At 41.8% G+C, this 27719-nt stretch overlaps 1 protein-coding gene and 1 pseudogene across 19 annotated transcripts in view; both read right to left on the bottom strand.

The window, feature by feature from the left end:
• Positions 1-27719, bottom strand: part of SLC25A26 (solute carrier family 25 member 26) — a 162793-nt gene that overhangs the window by 55925 nt on the left and 79149 nt on the right. The gene's annotated exons all lie outside the window — the stretch shown is intronic.
• On the bottom strand, positions 17-27515 carry LOC135969564 (developmental pluripotency-associated protein 4-like; annotated as a pseudogene).

The raw sequence follows: 27719 nt of genomic DNA, 5'->3' as shown, positions 1-27719 counted from the left end.
GTAAAATGCTTTTCCATTTTTAAACATGAGAGTCTCTATCTGAAACCACAAAGCAGCAGGCATTGCCACGGTCTTAGGCTAACATCTGCAACCCACCAGTCTGCATGGCCTAGAAGCAGGTGTGGAGAGGACCAGAGTTGACCTGCCAGCAGCACCATGGACTCAACTGTCCAGGCTTTCTGCCATTACCAGAGATGTGCCCTTTTTCTTGCTATTCTTTTTCCGCTGGAGGCTTCTGAAGATCTTGTTCCTGTGAACACATCTGGGGCTCAACATATTGTCTGCAAGGTGTGGGGGTGGAAAATTGAAGGCAGGAAGCGAGAGGCATGCATGCACTCACTCTCCCTCCTGCTTCTCGGGAACCCAGGCTTGTCCAGCATGAAACTGGAGGTGAACCCAACCATCTGTGTCTGCAGGGAGACTTCTCCCATGGACCACATGCCGCTTGACACCACTCTTGTGGAGATTCCATTCACTGCCTCTGGCATCCCTGCCCTGGCTGCAATTCTGGCCCAGGAGGCCAGCGAAGCCTTTGGGGCAGAAGTTGTCACCACAACTGTATTAACTCCTTCAAGGAGAGCAGCAGACTCTGCCAGGGCAGGCAACCCCTCCTCAGGAAGAAGAGCCACTTCAGGAGGACGCATCTTCTCAGAACTTTGCAGAGACGTTTCCCTCTTTTCCACCTTTGATTTTTTTTCATAATGACTTCCAGATTCTGGCCTCTTTTTTCCTGTGCTAGGAATATCCTTTTGATTTGGGTAAGTAAAAGAATACAGGCCCTTATGTGCATCTAATTTCTGGTCTTTGTGCTCAGCTTTAATTGGTGGTGCCAGGCCCACAGAATGTCCCAGTGAATCTGATTGACAGGTGGCAGTTTAGAGGGAAATGGAGGGATTGGTATCATCTTCTGAGGTTCTGGGTTGTCACTGCGCTCTGCCTTCTTCTTTGGACAGAGCGTTTGGTCACCTTTAACAGATCTCTTTCATTTGATCCCCTTCACTGATGTTCCCGGCAGAGCAATTGTACTTGGTGCAACATTTCTTTCTAATTAAAACATATTAAACAGAAACAAGGAAAGACCAAATACTCTAAGAGCATAAAATACACTTTTAAAGCATATTAATTGTGAATAAAACACAGTACATTTACTGATAAAGATCAGGCACATATTTGTGTTACGCGTATTTTTCAATTTGACACAAAATCAAACTGTATAAATACTTGATTTTCAAAAAAAAAAAATTGTTACATGTTAATTTCTTTCTTTCTCTCTCTCTTTCAAGAGTCTCGTTATGTTTTGGGCTCAAACTCCTGGACTCAAGTGATCCTCTTACTCCAGCCTCCTGAGTAGGTGGGGCAACAGGCATGCTACCACACCCAGCAATACCTTTCTTTCTTGATGACTAAATCATTACTCACCTTTCCATTATTAACTTAGATAAGAAAAAAATGAATGGATGGAAAGGACAGTCATAACAGAATGAACCAAAAAAACCTAAGAACTCTTTAAAGAGTATCAATTTTTTATGGAAAGTCTCTAAGTAAAACAATACGAAAGTTAAAAGAAAATCTTGGTTTAATTCAATCTCCACTAACACCACAAATATTAACCGAAGGTCCGTAAGTGCCCAATGCTAAGGTAGACTCCAGAGATACAAAATGATTAAAACAAGGTATTTGGCCCCATAGAGCCTACAATCTAAAGGAATCTCTTTTTAAAATTTTTTAAGAATAACATGTGTCTCTACTAAATAGAAGTTAATGCCTTCATATCCCCATGACTATGACAGTGCCTGGCCCACTGTGGGCATTTAATAAGAAACTGCTGAAACAGCTGAAATGAATTACAGCATAGACTGAAATGGCACTAAAAATTCAACAGCACTTAAGTAGAGGCTGGCTGCCTTCCCTCTCCTAAAGGTTGATCCTTCTCAAACTCCAAAGCTGAGAAAACCATCAGATGTATGCTGAAGTTCTGTGGACTCCACCCTGACCTCCAGGCCCCACCCACAGTTGCAGAAGCAACTCAGCAGAAGATTCTGAAACCAGTTCTGTGGTGCCCAAGGAAAAGTCAAAGCCCATGTGAGCTGGAGAGGGGCACAGGCATGGTGGTGGCTTAGGAAAAGACCAGTCAGGAGGTTCCTGCCACAGAGTTTGAGTGCATGGGAGATGGGAGACTGAGCTAGGTTAGGAGGAGTAGGATTTGGAGACAGAAACCAGCATGTGAGGCATTTTAGAAGAATAGCTGGTAGAGCTTTGGCAATTAAATGTGAGGGTTAAAAGAGAAGTCAAACATGAGAAGAACAGCATATATTGCTACAGGGAAGGATAGGGAGTTTGATATTTGGGCTACAGCTTGCTTTTCATATTAATAGGATGGGTGACCTTGATTTTTTTTTTTTTTTTTTTTTTTTTGAGACAGAGTTTCACTCTTGTTGCCCAGGCTGGAGTGCAGTGGCACGATCTCAGCTCACTGCAACCTCCACCTCCCAGGTTCAAGCGATTCTCCTGCCTCAGCCTCCTGAGTAGCTGGGATTACAGGCATGTGCCACCATGCCCGGCTAATTTTTTTGTATTTAGTAGAGACGGGGCTTCACCATGTTAGGCTGGTCTCGAACTCCTGACCTCAGGTGATCCACCCACCTCGGCCTCCGCAAGTGCTGGGATTACAGGCGTGCGCCACCGTACCCAGCTGACCTTGATATCTTTATTTCCTTATCTACAAAGGAAAGTTATCAGACACGAAGATTTCTCAAGTCCCTTCCAACCTTAACATTTTACCATTCTAAGGTTCCAAAGGCTTTAAGTTTTGTTGGCTGAGACAACTATGTACAAGTCACTGACAGGGACGTTCAGAGGTATGATAATGAAATAAAGAATATTTCACATTTGTGTGGGACCACAGATGCTTAAAAAATGATTTTGACTACAGATTATTATTTTAGTTTAACTGTTTTCTGGACTGCAACAGGATGAGTGGAAACAGCAAAAGCTATGAAGCCAAACAGATTCTCATTAGAATCCAGATAAACCAAATGACCTTGGCCTTGGGCAGGCTACTCAACACTCCCGCACTAACTGGGAAAATAAGAGACAAGAAAGAGCTGGGACTCGTGTTCGCTGGCAGCTTCTCTTGAGATGGCTCTGCAGAGTCCCTCATTTTAAGGCTTTTATCCTCTCACTTTCCTTCACTGCTGCTGCCATCTAAGACACTTTATTTAAAACTTTAGGAAGAAAAGGATTTATTAGCATCATCTGTGGCAGTTGAAGATTTCTGTTTATTGGACATTCCAATAAAAATTTTAAGACTCACAAAGCTGCTGAACCCGAACAGGTTTTTTGTTTGGTTTCCCCCAATTCCATCGGACATTTCTCCAACCCAGACAGGTACTCTAGAGCTCCTGATCCATATGTTCCAGTCTCCACTCAGTATCTCCACTTAGCTGTCTCACAGGCACTCTGTATGTCCTGCAATCTAGCCCATAGGCTGGAGCCCCAGCCCCCAAAGCCTAGCCTTCTCCTGGGTTCCCAAGGTCAGTCAATGTGGTCACTATGCATCAGGTGGTTGTGTCAGAAATCTGTGGGTCCTTCTTGGCACCTCCTTTCTCTTCACAAGCTAGCAGCCAATCCAATCTTGTGAATTTTCTCTCCTAAATATTTCTTCAATCTGTTTTTCCCCAATGTACTCTTAGTCTGAGCTACTATTACTTTTCACCTAGACAACTACAACACCCCAACTCATCTCTGTTCAACCTCTTTTTACTCCCCAACCATGATCCATTCTCTAGAGGAGCCAGAGGCAACATTAAGAAAACAGACCAAACTGATCACCTTCTGTTTATAAAACCTTCAGTGATTTTCTGTTGCATTTAGGATGAAGGAAAACGTCCTTCCATGGTCTTCGAGGCCCTACATGTGCTGGCTCATTTCTAGCCACTGGCCCCTCCTTCGTGCTTTATGCTACACTGGCCTTATCCCCGGGGCCTTCTTACATATGATTCCTCTGCCTGGGCTGCTGGGCCTTCCCTGCACCCCCTTTTCACCCACCTAGTTACTAACTATTCATAAATCAGAACTCAGACCCAACAGCATACCCTCAGGAAAGTGCCATTAACTGGTCCAGACTAGATCAGGTGTCCTACTTAGACATTCTCATACCACCTATAAAGCACTCATTACACTCTAATTAAACAGTATCGGTTTCATTTACCAGACTGTGAACTAGGCAAGAGGCAAAAGCAAGGCCCATATTGATCTTGTTAACAGATGTTTCCCCTATGCATAGTACCTGGTACATATGAAAGATTGAATACGCATTTGTAAATGAATGCATGAGCTAACCATCTATCCATCCATCAATGAATCTGTAAAACCTCATTAAGTTACTATATAAACAAGATAGGTGTGCATCACCTCACCTTTCTTTAATTTTTATTTGATTTTTATTCTGGCTATCTTTTATTTTTCACTGAATATACGCCTTATATCTCCCATAAACAGAAGCTGCATGAACGCTTCTGAGGGAAATGCTTATACTAGAATTGTGAAAACATTGAAGGAGACCAAGATAAGGCAAGGGTTAAGTCAATCCTCCAACATAAAGAAAAATCCAATCTGAGTTTCTCTCAGAAGGACCCTCTCCATCCCCTAATAAGATGGTATATAAGCCCAAAATTCAAATTGCCTATTTGAGTCACATTTATTTGTGAATTCCTGTGTGTATATATATACATACACAATCAAATCTATTTTTTTCTCTTGCTACTCTGTCTTTTGTCACTATAATTTGTAGGCTCCCAGCTACCAAATATAAGAGAGTAAAGAAAAAAGTTTTTTTCCTTCTCCCAAAAGGCAGAGAATATAAGGCAAGAGAAAAAAAAAACAGTACTTATAAATGAACTCTAATAATGAAACCACCTTTGCAAAAATTACGACAGTGAGAAAAACCTGACCTAACCAACTCCATCTTGCTTCTAACCTCCCAAGCTGCCCTTGTTAATTCCTGGGTGTAGGCCAAACTAACTTTGGGAGGAATTTAGTTCATAGTCTAACTTTGAAATAAAGATGGTAACAGCCCCTCCCAGAAACAAACTCCCTCCTTGCTTAGGGACCAGATCCCCTTTGTAAAACTAACAAATTAGCCACATGATTACAAATTATGGCTCAGGAATCATGCAGCCAGAGGCCACAAGATGCCTAACCTCCCCAGTTGCTCCCACGGATAACATTATTATTGTAAGACCTAAGACTGGTGTTCGAGGTATTTTTCAGACTCTGCATTCTGATAGACCAGCTGGCCTCGCTCAGACCAATAAAATCTGGCTCAACTAGTTTTGCAATCCCACTCAGGAACAGAAGATGGCAAGAAAAACCAGCTTCAATGCACTATGATTATATCCCTGATTCAACCACCCAGCATTCCCCATTCCCTAGGCCCCTGCTGTCAAACTACACACACACACACACACACACACACACACAAACACACACACACTTTTTTTAACAAACAGGAAGTCTTCTTAAAAATATACATATTTTTTTCATTGCCCAGGCCAGAGTGTAGCGGCTATTCACAGGCTCTATCCCACTACTGATCAGCATGGGAGTTTTGACCTACTCTGTTTCCAACCTGGGCCAGTTCACCCCTCCTTAGGCAACATGGTGGTCCTTGCTTCGAAGAGGTCATCATACTGATGCTGAACTTAGTGTGGACACCCAATTGACATACTGCTTTACAGCCCAGACCTCCTGGGCTCAGAAGATCCTCCTGTCTCAGCCTCCCAAGTAGCTAGGACAACAGGCACACACCACCACACCCAGTATGTCAAACTATCTTTATTTTAATTAATTTGTTTTTTGAGACAGGGTCTCAGTTTGTCACCCAGGCTGTAGTGCAGTGGCACAAACAAGGTTTACTGCAGCCTTGACCTCCCAGGCTCAAGCCATCCCTCACCTGAGCCCTCCAAGTGGCTGGGACTACAGGCACGCACCATTAGGCCTGGCCAGTTTTTGCTTTGGTTTTTTTTTTGTAGAGAGAGCATCTCAACACGTTGCCCAAGCTGGTCTCGAACTCCTAGGCTCAAATAAACTGCCTGCCTCAGCCTCCCAGAGTGCTGGGATACAGGCCAAACTATCTTTAAAAATCCCAGTCTCTGAATTTTTGCTGAGACTAAGGAATAATAAAACTCCAGTCTCCCATTTACCCAGCTCTACTTGTATTAAACTCTTTCTCTATTACAATTCCCTCATCTTGATAAATTGGCTCCGTATCGGCAGCGGGCAAGAACTTGCTGGTGGTTACAGTAACTAATACATTATTTTAGACACAGTACATTACCTAAGGCCAGAGTATTATTTTTATCACTATAAGGTTGATTGGAAAATGTGGTTTTCGTTCAGTCAAAGCCTGTACAGGCAAGACACTCAAATACCAATATGGCATCTACTAACCCTCTCTTCCATCACCCCTTCCATTGCCCCACCTGATCTGAGGAAATGACCACATTTACATACATCAGTAGCCTCATGCTGTTCCACCTCAGAGACGAAAGAGGAATCTCCACTATGCCTATTTCTTTTTTTTTTTTTTTTTTTTTTTTTTTGAGACGGAGTCTCGCTCTGTCGCCCAGGCTGGACACTATGCCTATTTCTAATGCTCAGAGCAGCTACTATAGTACATTCTTACTTCAAAAAGACTCATTTTCAATAGAAACCTTTGTAAAGAAATGAGTTTTATAATACCTTACTTGATTATCTTGAAATTTTCATTTTGATGCAATATAAACTGTCATGCGCGTCTGTGTGAAAAGACCACCAAACAGGCTTTGTGTGAGCAACATGGCTGTTTATTTCACCTGGGTGCAGGCGGGCTGAGTCCGAAAAGAGAGTCAGCGAAGGGAGATAAGGGTGGGGCCGTTTTATAGGATTTGGGTAGGTAAAGGAAAATTACAGTCAAAGGGGGGTTGTTCTCTGGCGGACAGGAATGGGGGTCACAAGGTGCTCAGTAGGGGAGCTTTTTGAGCCAGGATGAGCCAGGAAAAGGAATTTCACAAGACAGTATCATCGCTTAAGGCAAGGACCGGCCATTTTCACTTCTTTTGTGGTGGAATGTCATCGGTTAAGGCTAAGGCGAGGCAGGGCATTTGCACTTCTTTTGTGATTCTTCAGTTACTTCAGGCCATCTGGGCATATACGTGCAAGTCACAGGGGATGCGATGGCTTGGCTTGGGCTCAGAGGCCTGACATAAACCGTAATAATTAAAAACTAAGAAGGTAAAAAAGAGATTGGGGGAAATTTGCTCCCACTTGATCACAAAACCTAACTAGAAATGTTCTATTAAAAACTTGCAGAAAATTGTTTATATCAACGATCTGCGGTCTTCAATACCAGACACCCAAAATAACTGAAGTCTAGAATGAAAAAGTCCATCTAGCAACTGATAAATTATTTACTACTGACTGAGTGCTGAGCTATAAATTGAGTTAGAAGTTTAAGTCATGGCATATGTATAAAACTTCAAATTCTAAGTCCATATTCATTTGCCCATGCTTGTTTGTTATTAAAACCACATGTTGTCACTGAATCATTTTATGGTTCATTTGAGACAAACATGCAGAAAATTGTGGGAAACAAATAAAGCCCTAGAAGTCTGTTAAAGGCAAGATACTCAATGCCATTGGAACCTCAGTTATGAGGCTTTGTGAAGCCTAAGCTAAAAAGTGTATCTGTGGTTGAAAAGCGGTCTTAATAAGAAAACTCCACTGCAGCTGTAATGAGATTGAAACTGTAGCAACCACTGATCGAATTTTTATTTTTATCCCATGAACTAGAAAATATGAATCTCATTGCTTAATGAGAAAATGTGTGCCAGGCCGGGCGCGGTGGCTCAAGCCTGTAATCCCAGCACTTTGGGAGGCCGAGACGGGCGGATCACGAGGTCAGGAGATCGAGACCATCCTGGCTAACCCGGTGAAACCTCGTCTCTACTAAAAAAAAATACAAAAAACTAGCCGGGCGAGATGGCGGGCGCCTGTAGTCCCAGCTACTCGGGAGGCTGAGGCAGGAGAATGGCGTGAACCCGGGAGGCGGAGCTTGCAGTGAGCTGAGATCCGGCCATTGCACTCCAGCCTGGGCGACAGAGCGAGACTCTGTCTCAAAAAAAAAAAAAAAAAAAAAAAAAAAAGAAAATGTGTGCCAAAACTTTAGTCACATATTTAAATTTCACAGGGTAAAAGTGTCCTATTTTTTAAAAATCTAAAGCATGTATCAAACTAGTGAATTAATAACAAAGGATTTCTTCCTTAAAAGACACTTTCCTATATCCTAAAAGTGAAAACCGAAACATCTCAGAATCTCCCCACACTCATTTTCAAAGTTCATTTCACACCTTATAAGCATTTTAAAGCAAATTTGCTACAATTTCAATGTGCCCCCCAAAGTCCATGTGTTGGAAATTTGATCCCCAATGTGGCAGTGTTGAGAGGCAGGGTCTAATGGAGGTACTTGGGTCATGGGGGCACCACCCTCATGAATGGCTTAATGCTGTTATCTCAGGAGAGAGTTCCATATAAAAGGGCGAGTTTGGTCCCCCAATCTTGGACTTCCTAGCCTCCAGAATAATGAACAGGTAATTTCTTTTCATTATAAATTACCCAGTCTATGGTATTCTGTTACAGCAGTACAAAACAGACTAAGATAAAGTTCCGCCTGATAATTCTGAATTCTAACTAGCATACACCACTCTTAAAATAAGAAGGAAAGAAAAAAAAAAAAGCAGGCAGAAAGCTATATAACAAGAAAGGATAATACCACCCCCAAGAAAACTTTTCAAAAAAGTAAACTCGACTTTTGCCATTGTTTTCACAACCCCATGAATCAAGTAACAACCTGCTTCATCTCTACTTCCCTCTAATTACTTTATGTACCCTGTCCCCCACCCGCTGGGCACACAATTCAACTGAACAAACTTTTAAAGGACCTCTACAGTTTGCTAAGCATGATGGTTTATAAAGAAGTAAAAGAGATACAAATCCCTAAACGGAAGGGTTTCTCAAACCGGAAGGAACATCAGACCAACTATCAGCACTCCATACTAGCGCACTCTGAGAGCCCAGTGCAGGAGGAGACTGGGGAAGGGGGAGCCTTTCCAGAAGGGACAACACTGCAACTGCGCCAAGATGCATAGACTCTCATCATGCTATAAAAGACAAGAAAAGAACTCTAAATACAGAGAACGCTTTAAACGTTAGCACGCATCATAATCATCTGGAGGGCTTGTTAAAACACAGATTGTAAGCCCTAGCCCCAGACTTCCGATTTAGGTAGGGCCTGAGAATTTGCATTAATATCAAGTTCCCAGGTTATGCTAATAATGCTTTTAGTCTTTTCACTGTAACATTACGTGATCAAAGGGGTGGGGGCGCGCTCTCTCTCTCAGGTGTTTTTTATAAAGATGCTACTCCCATCATGGGGGCCTCCACCCCGAAGATCTAATTCACCTTCCAAAGGCCATACACCTCCTAATACCATCATCTTGAAAGTTAGAACTTCAACGTAAGAATTTTGGGGGAATACAAAAATTCAGACCATAGCAATTATATAAATGTTTTAAAATACAACAATTTTTTTAAATTGTTGAACTCAGGGCACTTTTAAGCAAAGTTTAAGTATTTCATAAACAAATCTTAAATTTACTTTTTAAAATGCAACTGGTTTATACTGTTTCACATCTATTCGTATGACTATAATTTAAAAACAAACAAAATAACAAGTGGTGACAAGACACTGGAACCCTAATACATTGCTGGTGGGAGTGTAAATGGTTCAGTCCCTATGAACAGTTTGGGGCTTCCTCAAACAGCTAAAACTAGAATTCCTATATGACTCAGCAACTCCACTTACAGGTATACACCCAGAAGAATTAAAAGCAGGAACTCAAACAGAACCTTGCATACCACTGTTCACAGCAGCCTTCTTCACAATAGCCAAAAGGTGGAAACAACCCGGGTGACCATCAACAGATGAAGTATATCCATGCCATGTAACATTATTCAAAGAGGGAAAGGAGTTCTGATACAAACTACAACATGGATAAACCTTAACAACACTGAGCTAAGTGAAATCAGCCAAACGCAAAGGACAAGTATCACGTGGTCCACTGATATGAAATAACTAGAATAGGCAAATTCAGAGAGACAGAAAGTGGATTAGGGGCTGGGGTGAGGGGAGAGTAGGGAGTTATTGCTTAATGGTTACAGAGTTTGTACTTGCAGTAATGAAAACATTTTAGAAATGGTCATCATGGTTGCACAACACTGAATGTAATCAATGCTATTAGGCACTTAAAAATGGTTAAAATGGCAAATTTTAGTTTATATATTTTTATTAACCACCACTATAAAAAGCTCAAGCTTAATTACTTCAAAGTTTAGTCTCAATTATTTGTCTAAAAGCCCACTAAAGATTAAATTGCTGTCCAGCACTTTGGAAGGCCAAGGCAGCGGATCACCTGAGGTTGGGAGTTTGAGACTAGCCTGATCAACATGGAAAAACCCCGTCTCCACTGAAAAAAAAAATACAAAAAAATTAGCCAGGCGTGGTGGCATGTGGCTGTAACCCCAGCTACTCGGGAGGTTGAGGCAGGAGAATCGCTTGAACCCGGGAAGTGGAGATTGCAGTGAGCCGAGATCGCACCACTGCACTCCAGCCTGGGCAACAAGAGTGAAACTCCATCTCAAAAATAATAATAATAATAATAATTTAATTGCTGTCACACAGTACTTTGATTTCAGTTTAGCTGACCCCTTAAGTTATGCAGATGTATCATTTTGGTTTTGTTTTGTCTACAGTATTTATATGCTCACAAAGAAAAACTGTTAATGGAAGATCAGACAATTTTAACCGAATTTAAATCAACTTTGAAAGGCAGAAATAGTCACAGTAAACAAGCTCACTAATAATAGATTAGGAAGGTATAAGAATGCTAGATAAGCAACTGTTTCAAAGGTAAATTATCTAATTTTGTTTTACCCAGTCATATGAAAAATAAACCTTCTAATAAAAGCACACAAAGTTTTTTAATGGGATAAAACAGACTAGCAGGATGCATTATATACTGGTATGGTATCTTTGCCTATAGTTATTTTCTTAGCCATAATATGAATTTCCCAATGAATATAATCTCACTTGTCTCTGGCACACCCTCAACTTTCAATACTTTGGGTACTTAAAAACACAGAAAAGAAACAATTATATCACGAGGCTCCTAATATACAGGAAATGTGTAATGAGCTATGCCATCATATACACTTCTCTACTTCAGTAACTTTGGTTCTACAAACTCTAACTTGATTTAAGTGATGCTGACTCCTGATTTCTCATCTCAAAACTAAGTTTCTCAAGGGTGGCTGTGACTCTGCCTTTAGTGTTTGTTATATAGCCTTAGGCATTTAGAAAATATCGGTGTCCAGTGAAAGTTGTAAGTATAGCGTAAGTCACAATACGGGGAATGTAACTCAAATCTGTGAATCTAAAAGTCCTTTGAGGCTGGGTGTGGTGGTCCATGTCTGTAATCCCAGTACTTTGGGAGGCCAGGAGTTAGACACCAGCCTGGGCAACAAAGAGAGATCCCATCTCTATTAAAAAAAAAAAAAAAAAAACGTAAATAGCTAGATGTGGTGGTGCATATCTATGGTCCCAGCTACATCGGAGACTGAAGCACGAGTAACCCTTGAGCTCAGGATTTCAAGGCTGTAGTGAGCTATGATGAGACAGTGCATTCCGGCTTGGGTGACAGAGTCTCCCAACCTGTCTCAAAAAAAAAAAAAAAAAAATACACACACACACACACACACACACACACACACACACACACTCTCTCTCTCTCTCTCTCTCTCTCTCTCTCTCTCTCTCTCTCTCTCTCAATAAAAAAAGTCAGGAGCAGCCAAGAAGGCTGAATAGAAACAGCTCCGCTCTGTGGCTTCCACTGAGAAGGATGAAAATGGCAAGTGAATTCTGCATCTTCAACTGAAGTACCAAGGTTCTCTCACTGGGACTGACTAGCTGGTTGGCATGACCCATGGAGAGCAAGGAAAGGCAGGGTGGAGCAAGGGCCCATCTGGGAGCTTCATGGGAGGGGAGGGGGCAAGGGAGCTCCCTCTCCCGGTCAAGGCAGGCAGTGAGGGATTGTGCTACCCCTCCCTGAAAGCCATGCTTTTCCCACAGATCCTTGCAACCCACAGATCAGGAGGTACCCCTCGTGAACCCATGTCACCAGGGCCTTGGGTCCCAAGCACAGAACTGTGCAGACTCCCAACAACTGCTCAGGAGGGTGGCCCCTTGGGCAGGCACTGAGACACAGGAGAATTTGCATACTTCAGCTCTCGGAAGGCCAGTGAGGCAGGAGATCTGTCCACTCCCATGGGAAGGGAGCTAAAGCCAGGGAGCCAAGTGACCTCACTCACAAACCCCAAGACCTAAAATCCACTGGCCTGGAATCCGCAACCAGCATACCAGGCCTGAGACTGCCTAAGACAACCAGGTTCCTGGGGAAAAGGGGCAGCCATCACTGCAGCTCCAGTTGGCTGTTTCCCCCTGCCACCAGTGCCAGCAAGACTGGGTGGTCTGGACCAGGAGCAATTCCCCACATCACAGTACAGTCGCTGGGTCAGTTCTTGGGCAGACTGCTTCTTTAAGTAGGACCCTGATCCACTCCTCCTCATCTGGTAGGGTCTCCCTGCAGGAATTTCAGCATCCCCAGCCAGGGCCTTATGGACAGAATTCTGATATCCCTGAGAGGAGCCCCTAAGAGGAGGGGCAGCTGTGGTATCATGGATAAGCAATCTTAGTCTTTTATGCCTGCTGGCTCTGGAGAGTCAGGGCAGCCTGGATGAGGGGGACTCCCCCCAGCGCAGCACACCCACTCTGCCAACAGGCAGCCAGAATGCTTATTTAAGTGGGTCCCTGATCCCACTCCTCCCGATTGGGTGAGACCTCCCGACAAAAGCCTGCAGACACCTCATACAAGGGTATTCTAGCCGGTATCAGGTCAGTGCCTCTCTGGGACAGAGCTCTCAGAGAAAGGAGCAGGCTGCCATCTTTGCTGGTCTGCAGCCTCCGGTGATTCCTCCAGGGGTGGGAGGGGCCCAGGAGAACAGGGTCTGGAGTGGACCCCCAGCACACTGCAGTAGCCCTACAGAAGAGGGGCCTGAAGAAAAACAAACCGAAAGCAACAACAACAACACCATCAACAAAAAAGACCGCACACAAACCCCATCCAAAGGTCAGCAGCCTCAAAGATCAAAGGTAGATAAACCCATGAAGATGAGAAAGAATCAATGCAAAAATGCTGAAAACTCAAAAAGCCAGAGGGCCTCTTCTCCTCCAAATAATCGCAGCATGTTTCCAGCAAGGGCACAGAACTGAGCAGACGCTTGAGATGGATGAATTGACAGAAGTAGGCTTCAAAAGATGGGTAGTAACGAACTTCGCTGAGATAAAGGAGTATGTTCTAACTCACTGCAAAGAAGTGAAGAACCACGATAAAACATTACAGGAGCTGTTAACCAGAATAACCAGGAGATGAACATAAATGACCTGATGGAGCTGAAAACCACAACATGAGAACTTCACAATGCAAACACAAGTATCAACAGCTGAACAGACCAAGTGGAAGAGAAGATAACCGAACTTGAAGACCATCTTGCTGAAATCAGACAGACAGACGAGATTAGAAAAGAAGAATGAAAAAGAATGAACAAAACCTCCGAGAACTATGAGACTGTGTTAAAAAACCAAACCTACAGCTGATGGGGTACTGGAAAGAGACTAGGAGAATGGAATCAAGTTGGAAAACACACTTCAGGGTATCATCCAGAAGAATTTTCCCAACGTAGCAAGACAAGCCAACATTCGAATTCAGGAAATCCAGAGAACCCCAGGAAGATACTCCATGCAAATATCAACCCCAAGACACATAATCATCAGATTCTTCAAGGTTGAAATGAAGAAAAAAGAAAAAAAAATGTTAAGGGCAGCCAGAGATAAAGGCCAGGTCATCTTTACAGAGAGGCCCATCAGACTAAGAGCAGACCTCTCAGTGGAAACCCTACAAGCCAGAAGACATTGGGGGCCAGTATTCAACATGCTTAAACCAAAGAATTTCCAACCTAGAATTTCATATCTAGCCAAAGTAAGCCTCATAAGCGAAGGAGAAATAAAATCTTTATCAGACAAGCAAATGCTGAGGGAATTCATCAGCACCAAGCCTGCCTTGCAAGAGTTCCTGAAGGAAGCATTAAATGTGGAAAGGAAAAACCATTACCAACCACTATGAAACCACAAGGAAGTACACAGGCCAGTGATATTATGAAGAAACAACATAAACAAGTCTGCAAAATAATCAGCCAGCATCATGATGGCAGGATCAAATTCACACATAACAATAGTAACCATAAATGTAAATGGGCAAATGCCTCCAATTAAAAGGCACAGAATGGCAAACTGGATAAACAGTCAAGATCCATCAGTGTGCTGTATTCAAGAGACCCATCTCACAGGCAAAGACACACACAGACTCAAAATAAAAGGATGGAGGAAAATTTACCAAGCAAATGGAAAACAGGAAAAAGCAGGGGTTACAATCCTAGTCTCTGACAAAACAGACTTTAAACCAACAAACATCAAAAAAGACAAAGAAGGGCATTACATAATGGTAAAGGGGTCAAATCAATAAGAAGAGCTAACTCTCCTAAATATATACAGACCCAATACAGGAGCACTCAGATTCATAAAACAAGTTCTTAGAGACCTACAAAGAGATTTAGACTCCCACACAATTATAGTGGGAGACTTTAATACCCTACTATCAAGGATAGATCATCGAGACAGAAAATTAACAAAGATATTCAGGACTTGAACTCAGCTCTGGATCGAGTGGACCTGATAGACACCTACAGAACTCTCCACCCCAAAACCACAGAATATGCATTCTTCTCAGTGCCACATGGAACTCTAACATTGATCACACAACTGGAAGAAAATCACTTTTCAGCAAATGCAAAAGAACTGAAATCATAACAGTCTCTCAGACCACAATGCAATCAAATTAGAACTTAAGATGAAGAAACCCACCCAAAACCATAAAACTACGTGGAAATGGAACAACCTGCTCCTGAGACTACTGGGTAAACGATGAAATTAAGGCAGAAATCGAGAAGTTATTTGAAACCAATAAGAACAAAGAAACAACATACCAGAATCTCTGGGACACAGCTAAAGCAACGTTATGAGGGAAATTTTTAGCAATAAATGACTACATCAAAAAGTTAGAAAGATCTCAAACTGACACCCTAACATCACAACTAAAACAACTAGAGAACCGAGAGCAAACAAACCCCAAAGCTAGCAGAAGACAAGTAAAAACCAAGATCAGAGCAGAACTGAAGGAGATAAACATGAAAAACCCTTCAAAAACAAACAAAAAAATCAAAGAATCCAGGAGCCGGTTTTTTTAAAAAAGTTAACAAAAATAGACTGCTAGCTAGACTAATGAAGAAAAGAATCAAACAGACACAATAAAAAAGTGATAAAGGGGATATCACCAGTGACCCCACAGAAATACAAACAACAATCAGAGAATACTATAAACATCTCAATGCAAATAAACTAGAAAATCTTTAAGAAATGGATATATTCCTGGACACATAAACTCTCCCAAGAATGAACCAAAAAGAAGTTGAATCCCTGACTAGACCAATAATCTGTTCTGAAATTGAGGCAGTAATAAACAACCTATCAATCAAACAAACAAACAAAAAAAGGCCCAGAACGAGATGGATTTACAGCTGAATTCTACCAGAAATATAAAGAGGAGCCAATACTCTTTCTTCTAAAACTAGTCCAAACAACTGAAAAGGAGGGGCTCCTCTCTAATTCATTCTATGAGGCCAGCATCATCTTGATACCAACACCTAGCAGAGATACAACAAAAAAAAGAAAACTTCAGGCCAACATCCCTGGAGAACATTGGTGCAAAAATTCTCAATAAAATACAGGCACACTGAATACAGCAGCACATCAAAAAGCTTATCCACCACGATCAAGTTGGCTTCATCCCCAGGATGCACGGTTGGTTCAACATATGCAAATCAATAAACGTAATTCATCACATAAACAGATCCAAAAACAAAAACCACATGATTATCTTAACAGATGCAGAGAAACCCTTCAATAAAACTCAACATCCTTTCATGTTATGTCTCAGTAAACTAGGTATTGATGGATCATACCTCAAAATAATAGGAGATCTATAGAACAAACCCACAGCCAGTATCATACTGACTGGGCAAAAGCTGGAAGCATTCCCTTTGAAAACCAGCACAAGACAAGGATGCCCTCTCTCATCACTCCTATTCAACATAGTATTGGAAGCTCTGGCCAGGACAATCAGGCAAGAGAAAGAAAGAAAGTATTCAAACAGGAACAGAGAAAGTCAAATTGGCTGTGTTTTCAGATGACATGATACTATATCTAGAAAACCCCACTGTCTCAGCCCACAAGCTTCTTAAGCTTTTAAGCAACTTCAGCAACGTCTCAGGATACAAAATCAACAAGCAAAAGTCACAAGCATTCCTATATACCAACAACAGGCAAGCAGAGAGCCAAATCATGAATGAACTCCCATTCACAATTGCTACAAAGAGAAAAAAAAATAACTAAGAATATAGCTAATAAGGGACGTGAAGGATCTCTTCAAGGAGAACTACAAACCACTGCGCAAGGAAATCAGAGAGGACACAAACAAATGGAAAAACATTCCATGCTCATGGATAGGAAGAATTAGTATCACAAAAATGGGCATACCACCCAAAGTAATTTACAGATTAATGCTATTCCCATTAAACTACCATTAACATTCTTCACAGAATCAGAAGAAACTATTTTAAAATTCATATGGAATGAAAAAAGAGCTCGTATAGCCAAGACAATCCTAAGCAAAAAGAACAAAGATGGAGGCAACATGCTACTGGACTTCAAAATACACTACAAAGCTACAATAACCCAAACAGCATGGTACTGCTACAGAAACAGACACATAGACCAATGGAACAGAATAAAGAACTCAGAAATAAGACAGCCCATCTATAACCATCTGATCTTTGACAAACCTGACAAAAACAAGCCATGGGGAAAGGATTCACTATTTAATAAATGGTGCTGGGAGAACTGGAAGCCATATGCAGAAAACTGAAACTGGACCCCTTCCTTTTTATAAAAATTAACTCAAGATGGATCAAAGACTTAACAGTAAAACCCAAAATCATAAAAGCTCCAGAAGAAAATCTAGGCAATACCATTGAGGACACAGGCACACGAAAAGTTTCATGACAAAACTGCCAAAAGCAATAGTAACAAAAGCAAAAAATTGATAAATGGGATCTAATTAAACTAAAGAGCTTCTGCACAGTGAAAGAAACTATCATCAGAGCAAAGAGGCAACCTACAGACTGGAAGAAAGTTTTTGCAATCTATCCATCTGACAAAGGTCTAGTATCTAGAGTGTACAAGGAACTTGTATCTACAAGAAAAACAAAAAACAAAAAAACAGTGGTATCTGGCAAGATGGCTGAATAGGAACAGCTCTGGTATGTAGCTCACAGCAAGGGCAAAACAGAAGGCAGGTGATTTCTGCATGTCCAACTGAGGTATCTGGTTCATCTCATTGGGACTGGTTAGAAAGTGGGTGCAGCCCACAGTGGGCGAGCAGATGCAGGGTGGGGCACTGACTCACCCAAGAAGCACTAGGGACCAGGGAACTCCCTCTGCTAAACAAGGGAAGCCTTGACGGACTGTGTCATGAGGAATGGTGTATTCCAGCCCAGATACTATGCTTTTCCCACAGTCTTCACAACCCACAGACCAGGAGATTCCCTCTGGTGCCTAGGCCACCAGGGTCCTAGGTTTCAAGCCAAAACTGAGTGGCCGTTTGGGCAGACAGAGCTAGGTGCACGAGTTTTTTGTTTGTTTTTGTTTTTCTTTTTTTCATACCCCACTGACGCCTGGAACCCCAGTGAGACAGAACTGTTCACTCCCACGGAAAGGGGGCTGAAGCCAGAAAGCCAAGTCATCTTGCCCAGTGGGTCCCACCCCCACAGAGCCCAGCAAACTATGATCCACTGGCTTGAAATTCTTGCTGCCAGCAAAGCAGTCTGAGGTCGACCTGGGGTGATCGAGCTTGGTGCAGGGAAGGGTGTCCACCATTACGGAGGCTTGAGTAGGTGGTTTTCCCTCACAGAGTCAACAAAGCTGTGGCGAAGTTCGGACTGGGCAGAACCCACTGCAAAGCCACTGCAGACAGACTGCCTCTCTAGATTCCTACTCACTGGGCAGGGCATCTCTGAAAGAAAGGCAGCAGCCCCAGTCAGGTGCTTATAGATAAAACTCCCATCTCCATAAGACAGGGCACCTGGGGGAAAGGGTGGCTGTGGACATGGCTTCAGTAGACTTAAACCTTCCTGTCTGTCAGTTCTGAAGAGAGGAATGAATCTCCCAGCACAGCACTCAAGCTCTGCTCAGGGACACACTGCCTACTCAAGTGGGTCCCTGACCCCCATGCCTCCTGACGGGGAGACACCTCCCAGCAGGGTTCAACAGACACCTCATAAAAAAGAGCTCCGGCTGGCATCTGGCAGGTGTCCCCCTGGGACGAAGCTTCCAGAGGAAGGAGCAGGTAGCAAGCTTTGCTATTCTGCAGCCTCCACTGGTGATACCCAGGCAAACAGGGTCTGAAATGGACCTCCAGCAAACTCCAGCAGACCTGTAGCAAAGGGGCCTGATTGTTAGAAGGAAAACTAACAAACATAAAGCAATAACATCAACATAAACAAAAAGGACACCCAGGCAAAAACCCCATCCAAAAGTCATCAGCATCAAAGATCAAAGGCAGATAAATCCACGAAGATGAGGAAAAACCACCAAAAAAAGGCTGAAATATCCAAAAACCAGAATACCTCTTCTCCAAAGGATCACAACTCCTCACCAGCAAGGGAACAAAACTGGACAGAAAATGAGTACGACAAACTGACAGAAGGCTTCAGAAGGTGGGTAATAACAAACTCCTCCGAGCTAAAGGAGCATGTTCTAACCCAATGAAAGGAAGCTAAGAACCTTGATAAAAGGTTACAGGAATGGCTAACTAGGATATCCAGGTTAGAGAAGAATATAAATGACCTGATGAAGCTGGAAAACACAGATGAGAACTCCATGAAGCATACACAAGTATCAATAGCCAAATCGAGCAAGCAGAAGAAAGGATATCAGAGACTGAAGATCAACTTAATGAAATAAAGCAAGACAACAAGACGAGAAAAAATAATGAAAAGGAACGAACAAAGACTCCAAGAAATATCAGACTATGTGAAAAGACCAAACCTACGATTGATTAGTGTACCTGAAATTGACAGGGAGAATGGAACCAAGTTGGAAAACACACTTGAGGATATTATCCAGGAGAACTTCTCCAACCTAGCAAGAAAGGCCAACATTCAAATTCAGGAAATACAGAGAACACCAAAAAGATACTCTTCGAGAAGATCAACCCCAAGACACATAATCATCAGATTTACCAAGGTTAAAATGAGGGAAAAAATGTTAAGGGCAGCCAGAGAGAAAGGTTAGGCTACCTACAAAGGGAAGCCCATCAGACTAACAGCAGATCTCTCTGTAGAAACGCTACAAGCCAGAAGAGAGTAAAGGCCAATATTCAACATTCTTAAAGAAAATAAGTTTCAACCCAGGATTTCATATCCAGTCAAACTAAGCTTCATAAGCAAAGGAGAAATAAACTCCTTTACAGAAAAGCAAATGCTGAGACTTTGTCACCACCAGGCCTGCCTTACTGAAGGAAGAGCTACTGAAGGAAGCACTAAATATGAAAAGGAAAAACAGGTACCAGCCACTACAAAAACATACCAAAATATAAACCAACAACACTATGAAGAAACTGCATCAACTAATGTGCAAAATAAACATCTAGCATAATGATGACAGATCAAATTCACACATAACAATATTAACCTTAAATGTAAATGGGCTAGATGCCCCAATTAAAAGACACAGACTGGCAAATTGGATAGAGTCAAGACCATTGGTGTGCTGTATTCAGGAGACGCATCTCACATACAAAGACACGCATAGGTTCAAAATAAAAGGATGGAGGAATATTTACCAAGGATATGGAAAGCAAAAAAAAAGCAGGGGTTGCAATCCTAGTCTCTGACAAAACAGACTTTAAACCAAAAAAACATAAAAAAGACAAAGAAATGCATTACATAATGGTAAAGAGGTCAATTCAACAGGAAGAGCTAACTATCCTAAATATATATGGACCCAATACAGAGCACCCAGATTCATAAAGCAAGTTCTTACAGACCTACAAAGAAACTTAGACTCCCCACACAGTAATAGTGGGAGACTTCAACATCTCACTGTCAATATTAGACAGATCAATGAGACAGAAAATTAACAAGGATATTCAGGACTTGAACTCAGCTCTGGACCAAGCGGACCTAATAGACATCTACAGAACTCTCCACCCCAAATCAACAGAATATACATTCTTTTCAGCACCACATTGCACTTATTCTAAAATCCACCACATAATTGGAAGTAAAACATTCCTCAGCAAATGCAAAAGAACGGAAATAATAACAAACAGTCTCTCAGACCACAGTGCAATCAAATTAGAATTCAGGATTAAGAAACACATTCAAAACTGCACAACTACCTGGAAACTGAACAACCTGCTCCTGAATGACTATTACATAAATAACAAAATTAAGGCAGAAATAAGTAAGCTCTTTGAAACCAATGAGAACAAAGGCACAACATACCAGAATCTCTGGGACACATTTAAAGCAGTGTTTACAAGGAAATTTATAGCACTAAATGCACACAGGGGAAAGCAGGACAGTTCTAAAATCGACACCCTAACATTGCAATTAAAAGAACTAGAGAAGTAAGAGCAAACAAATTTGAAAGCTAGCAGAAGACAAGAAATAACTAAGATCAGAGCAGAACTGAAGGAGATAGAGACAGGAAAAACCCTTCAAAAAAAAAAATCAATCAATCCAAGAGCTGGTTTTTTGAAAAGATTAACAAAATAGACAGACTGCTAACCAGACTAATAAAGAAGCAAAGACAGAAGAATCAAATAGACACAATAAAAAATGATAAAAGTGATATCACCACTGATCCCACAGAAATACAAACTACCATCAGAGAATACTATAAATACCTCTATGCAAATAAACTAGAAAATCTAGAAGGAATGGATAAATTCCCGGACACATACACTCTCCCAGGACTAAACCAAGAAGTCAAATCCCTGAATAGACCAATAACAAGTTCTGAAATTGAGGCAGTAATTAACAGCCTACCAACCAAAAAGAGCCCGGATGGCTCAGAGCCGAATTCTACCAGAGGTACCATTCCTTCTGAAACTATTCCAAACAATAGAAAAAGAAGGACTCCTCCCTAACTCGTTTTATGAGGCCAGCATCTCCCTGATACCAAAACCTGGCAGCGACACAACAAAAAAAGAAAATTTCAGGCCAAAATCCCTGATGAACATGGATGCGAAAATCCTCAATAAAATTCTGGCAAACTGAATCCAGCAGCACATCAAAAAGCTTATCCATCATGATCAAGTGGGCTTCATCCCTGGGATGCAAGGTTGGTTCAACATATGCAAATCAACAAACATAATCCATCACATAAACAGAACCAATGACAAAAATCACATGATTATCTCAATAGATGCAGAAAAGGCCTTCAATAAAATTCAACACCCCTTCAGGCTAAAAACACTCAATAAACGAGGTACTGATGGAATATATCTCAAAATAATAAGAGCTATTTATGGCAAACCCATAGCCAGTGTCATACTGAATAGGCAAAAGCTGGAAGCATTAACTTTGAAAAATGGCACAACACAAGGATGCCCTCTCTCACCACTCCTATTCAACATAGTACTGGAAGTTCTGGCCAGGGCAATCAGGTAACAGAAAGAAATAAAGGGTATTCAAACAGGAAGAGAGAAAGTCAAATTGTCTCTGTTTGTAGTTGACATCAGTGTGTATTTGGAAAACCCCATCGTCTCAGCCCCAAATCTCCTTAAGCTGATAAGCAACTTCAGCAAAGCCTCAGGATACAAAATCAATGTGCAAAAATCACAAGCATTCCTATACACCAATAACAGATAAACAGAGAACCAAATCGTGAGTGAACTCCCTTTCACAACTGCTACAAAGAGAATAAAATACCTAGCAATACAACTTACAAGAGATGTGAAGGACCTCTTCAAGGAGAACTACAAATTACTGCTCAAGAAAATGAAAGGACCCAAAAAAATGGAAAAACATTCCATGCTGATAGGAAGAATCAATATCATGAAAATGGCCATACTGCCCAAAGTAATTTATAGATGCAATGCTAAACCCATCAAGCTACCATTGACTTTCTTCACAGAATTAGAAAAAAAACTGCTTTATATTTCATACGGAACCAAAAAAGACCCATATAGCCAAGACAATCCTAAGCAAAACGAACAAAGCTGGAGGCATCTTACTACCTGACTTCAAACTATACTACAAGGCTACAGTAACCCAAAACAGCAGGGTACTGGTACCAGAACAGATACATAAACCAATGGAACAGAACAGAGGCCTCAGAAATAACGCCATACATCTACAATCTTCTGATCTTTGACAAACCAGACAAAAACAAGCAATGGGGAAAGGATTCCCTATTTAATAAATGGTGTTGGGAAAACCAGTTAGCCATATGCAGAAAACTGAAACTGGACCCCTTCCTTACACCTTATACAAAAATTAACTCAAGATGGAAGACTTAAATGATAAGACATAAAACCATAAAAACCCTAGAAGAAAACCTAGGCAAAACCATTCAGGACATAGGTATGGGCAAAGACTTCATGACTACAACACCAAAAGCAATGGCAACAAAAGCCAAAATTGACAAATGGGATCTAATTAAACTAAAGACCTTCTGCACAGCAAAAGAAACTATCATCAGAGTGAACAGGCAACCTACAGAATGGGAGAAAATTTTGCAATCTATCCATATGACAAAGGGCTAATATCCAGAATCTACAAGGAACTTGAATAAATTTACAAGAAAAAACAAATGACCCCATCAGAAAGTGGGCAAAAGATATGAACAGAGACTTCTCAAAAGAAGACATTTATGTGGCCAACAAACATACCAAAAAAAGTTCATCATCACTGGTCATTAGACAAATGCAAATCAAAACCACAATGAGATACCATCTCACGCCAGTTAGAATGACAATCATTAAACAGTCAGGAAACAACAGATGCTGGAGAGGATGTGGAGAAACAGACACTTCCACACTGTTGGGAGTGTAAATTAGTTCAACCACTGTGGAAGACAGTGTGACAATTCCTCAAGGATCTATCTAGAACCAGAAATACCATTTGATCCAGCAATCCCATTACTGAGTATATACCCCAAAGAATTATAAATCATTCTACTATAAAGGCACACGCACACGTATGTTTACTGCAGCACTATTTACAATACCAAAGACTTGGAACCAACCCAAATGCCCATCAATGATAGGCTGGATAAAGAAAATGGCACATATACACCACGGAATACTATGCAACCATAAAAGAGTATGAGTTCATGTCCTTTGCCGGGACATGGATGAAGCTAGAAACCATCATTCTCAGCAAACTAGCACAGGAACAGAAAACCAAACACCACATGTTCTCGCTCATAAGTGGGAGCTGAACAATGAGAACACATGGACCCAGGGAGGGGAACATCTCACATTGGGTGGGGGGCAAGGGGATGGATAGCATTAGGAGAAATACCTAATGCATGCAAGGCTTCAAATCTAGATGACAGGTTGATGCGTGCAGCAAACCACCATGGCACATGTATACCTATGTAACAAACCTGCACGTTCTGCACACGTATCCCCAGAACTTAAAGTATTAAAAAAAAAAAAGAGACAAGAAAAACAACCCCATTAAAAAGTGGGCAAAGGACATGAAAAGACACTTATCAAAAGACATTCATGCAGCCAACAAACCTAAGAAAAAAAGCTCAACATCACTGATCATTGGAGAAATGAAAATCAAAACCACAATGAGATACCCTCTCACGCCATTCACAATGGCAATTATTACCAAGTTAAGAAACAGGCCGGGCGCAGTGGCTCATGCCTGTAATCCCAGCACTTTGGGAGGCCGAGGTGAGTGGATCATGAGGTCAGGAGTTTGAGACCAGCCTGGCCAGCATGGTGAAACCCCATCTTTACTAAAAGTACAAAAACTCAGCCAGGCATGGTGGTGCACACCTGGGGTCCTAGCTACTCAAGAGGCTGATACAGGAGAATTGCTTGAAACCGGCAGGCGGAGGTTAAAGTGAGCCAAGTTAGTGCCATTGCACTCCAGCCTAGGCAACAGAGCAAGACTCCATCTCAAAAAAAAAAAAAAAGAAAGAAAGAAACAACAGATGCTGGTGAGGGTGAGGTTGTGGAGAGACAGGAAGGCTTTTATACGGTTGGTGGAAATGTAAATTGGTTCAATCATTGTGGAAGACAGGGTGGCAATTCCTCAAAGAGCTAGAACCAGAAATGCCATTTGACCCAGCAATTCCATTATAGAGTATATACTCAAAGGAATATAAATCATTATATTATAAAGATACATGCATGCCTATGTTCACTGCAGCACTATTCACAATAGCAAAGACAAGGAATCAACCCAAATGCCCATCAGTGATAGACTGGACAAATAAAATGTGGCACATATATACCATGGAACACTATCCAGCCATAAAAAGGGATGAGATCGGCCGGGCGCGGTGGCTCAAGCCTGTAATCCCAGCACTTTGGGAGGCCGAGGCGGGCGGATCACGAGGTCAGGAGATCGAGACCATCCTGGCTAACACGGTGAAACCCCGTCTCTACTAAAAAATACAAAAAACTAGCCGGGCGAGGTGGCGGGCGCCTGTAGTCCCAGCTACTCGGGAGGCTGAGGCAGGAGAATGGCGGGAACCCGGGAGGCGGAGCTTGCAGTGAGCCGAGATCTGGTCACTGCGCTCCAGCCTGGGCGACAGAGCAAGACTCCGTCTCAAAAAAAAAAAAAAAAAAAAAAGGGATGAGATCATGTCTCAATGATCAATGGATGGTGCTGGAAGCCATTATCCTCAGCAAACTAACACAGGAACAGAAAACCAAATACCACATGCTCTCACTTATAAATGAACAATGAGGACACATGGACACAGGGAGGGAAACAACACACCCTGGGGCCTTTCACAGAGTGGAGTTGTGGGGAGGGGAGCATTAGGAAAGATGGCTTATGTATGCTGGGCTTAATACCAAGGTGGTGGGTTGACAGGTGCAGCAAACCACCATAGCACATATTTACCTATGTAACAAAGCTGCCCATCCTGCATATGTACCCTGGAGTTTAAAATTAAAATTAAATAAATAAATAAAAGTCCTTCAATCCCTAATAGAAAAAAATTTGGTATCTGTTAACATCACCTTTTCAAATCCTAACCAGGAGTTCCATTTTTTATAACATTGATTAAAGTACATAATGTTACTCTTAGAGAAACACCTTAGAAGAAAAATATGCAGATCCATTTGAGAAAAAAGACATGTTCTCCTGTTGTCTTTAAATTATAGCAATGACCTTAGTAACAGAAAAGAAATTCATTTCCTAAATTTAGACACTGCTTCTCCAAACTTCTCACAACCATAAGAACACCAAAGAAAGGCATGAGAAACTAACAAACTATAATGAGCTTGTCCATTATTATTTGAGGGGAATGGAATGGAGATGATTTAGAAATGGTTTTTGCTTTTGGCAGCTCTAAGTTCAGTTCCTAGAAAACTGTCAGTTGCTAATAAAGAATCTCAGAACTCTAACAAGCGCTATCACCGTGTTATAAAAAAACCAAACAAACAAAACACAAGATATGCTTTTTGGTGACAAAATCTCTTGAGTTTCTTAACATTATGGGGTAAAAGTGCTGAGTGTAACAGGTCTTTTTGGCCCTATAAATCACAGTACATGCTATAAATCATCCTCTTAATACTAATGTATCAATCTTCATCATAATTCATTTGGTAAACAGGAGAATTCTGCAAAGTATTGAAAACTGCAAAGTTCTGAGCCAGCAACAAATTAGATTTCCGCCCACACGGTGGTTAATCAGTTCCATGTAGAGAGAGAAAGGAAACCGGATATAATGATTCTAAAAGCATTTTAAAGAATGTATTAGTGAACAAATCCTGAATGTCTGACACCTCAATGATTTCCTGAAAGCACCAGTGAACCATGCAGTGTATATCCCAGTTAGAATGTTCAGCAATCAGGGGTTGTTACAGAGTATACCAGTACAACAGCATATATACAAGCCACACACAACACCTCACAGAAGCTCAGAAGCCATCCCACACCTTTGACTCTAATCCTCCTCCTGCAAAAATACAAGAAAAAATATGACAATGGACGTGTGAACACAAAACTGAACAGAAAAGGGAAGTTGTTAGCTTAGATATGAGACATAAGAAAAATTATGTTCCAGAATCTTTTTAAATCAAAAGGCATTGTGGGAGGCCCCCAAGATTCCCACTCCCTGGTGTACCTGCCCTGTATAATCCTCCCCCATCAAGTGTGGATGGGACTGTGAACAGGACGAAAAAAAGTCCTGTGACGAGAGTACATTCAAAGACAAACATGAATGGATTCTGCAGATGTAACTAAGGTCCCCCATCAGTTGGTTCTGAGCTTATCAAAAGGGAGATTATCGTGGATGGGTTGGACTTCAAAGGTGAGTTCTTAGAAAAACTAGCCCCTTCCTAACAAGATCTGAAGTGTGGGAGATTCTCCTGCTGGATCTGAAGAAACAAAATTTCATGTTGTAAAAGGGCCTATGGAGGGGGCCACATGGCAAGGACCTGAGAGCAGCCTCTAGAAGTCAAGTGTGTTCACCATCCGATCGCTAACAAGAAACAGGACCCTCAGTCATACTGCCACAAGGAAATGCCATCTGCCAACCGCCCTGTGCATTTGGAAGAGGACTCCAGCCTCAGATGAGATCACAGTCCCTGCAACACCTTGACTGCCACTGTGTGAAACACTGAACAGAGAACTTGGCCACGCGGTCCTCAGACTGCTGCTTTAGAGACCCATGAGATCATCAATATATGTTACCTTAAACCACTAAAGTTGTGGTAATTCATTACACAGCAACAGAAAGCTAACAATTATCTACTGCACCTCTAGACGTTCCCCTGTGTGATCGTGATGTTACATGACACTTGAAGTTACTCATTTCAATGGAGTGAAAAATGTGGGACATTCTAGTTAAGCGATCTTGACTGGCAGTTAAAGTTTCAGAAGTCCTACAGTGTTTTCTGACTGACAGCCTAATCTTACCTGGAAGGCATCTTGCTGATTATCTGATCCAGCCACCTCACTTTCTAGCCAAGACTAAGACAGGAAGCTAGCCTCCCCAGGTTCACAAGGCTAATGAGCAGCAGAGGACGAGCCACAGCCCAGTTCCTCCAGCACCATTAGCTGTTCCCTCAGAAGTCTTTCCTTAAAGGTGGCTGCTCCTTAAAGATACAAGCAGTTGTGCTTGACTAGAGAGG

Source organism: Macaca fascicularis, chromosome 2, assembly GCF_037993035.2.
Source record: "Macaca fascicularis isolate 582-1 chromosome 2, T2T-MFA8v1.1".
NCBI classification, from domain to species: Eukaryota; Metazoa; Chordata; class Mammalia; order Primates; family Cercopithecidae; genus Macaca; species Macaca fascicularis.
This window is presented reverse-complemented; position numbering and strand designations above follow the sequence as displayed.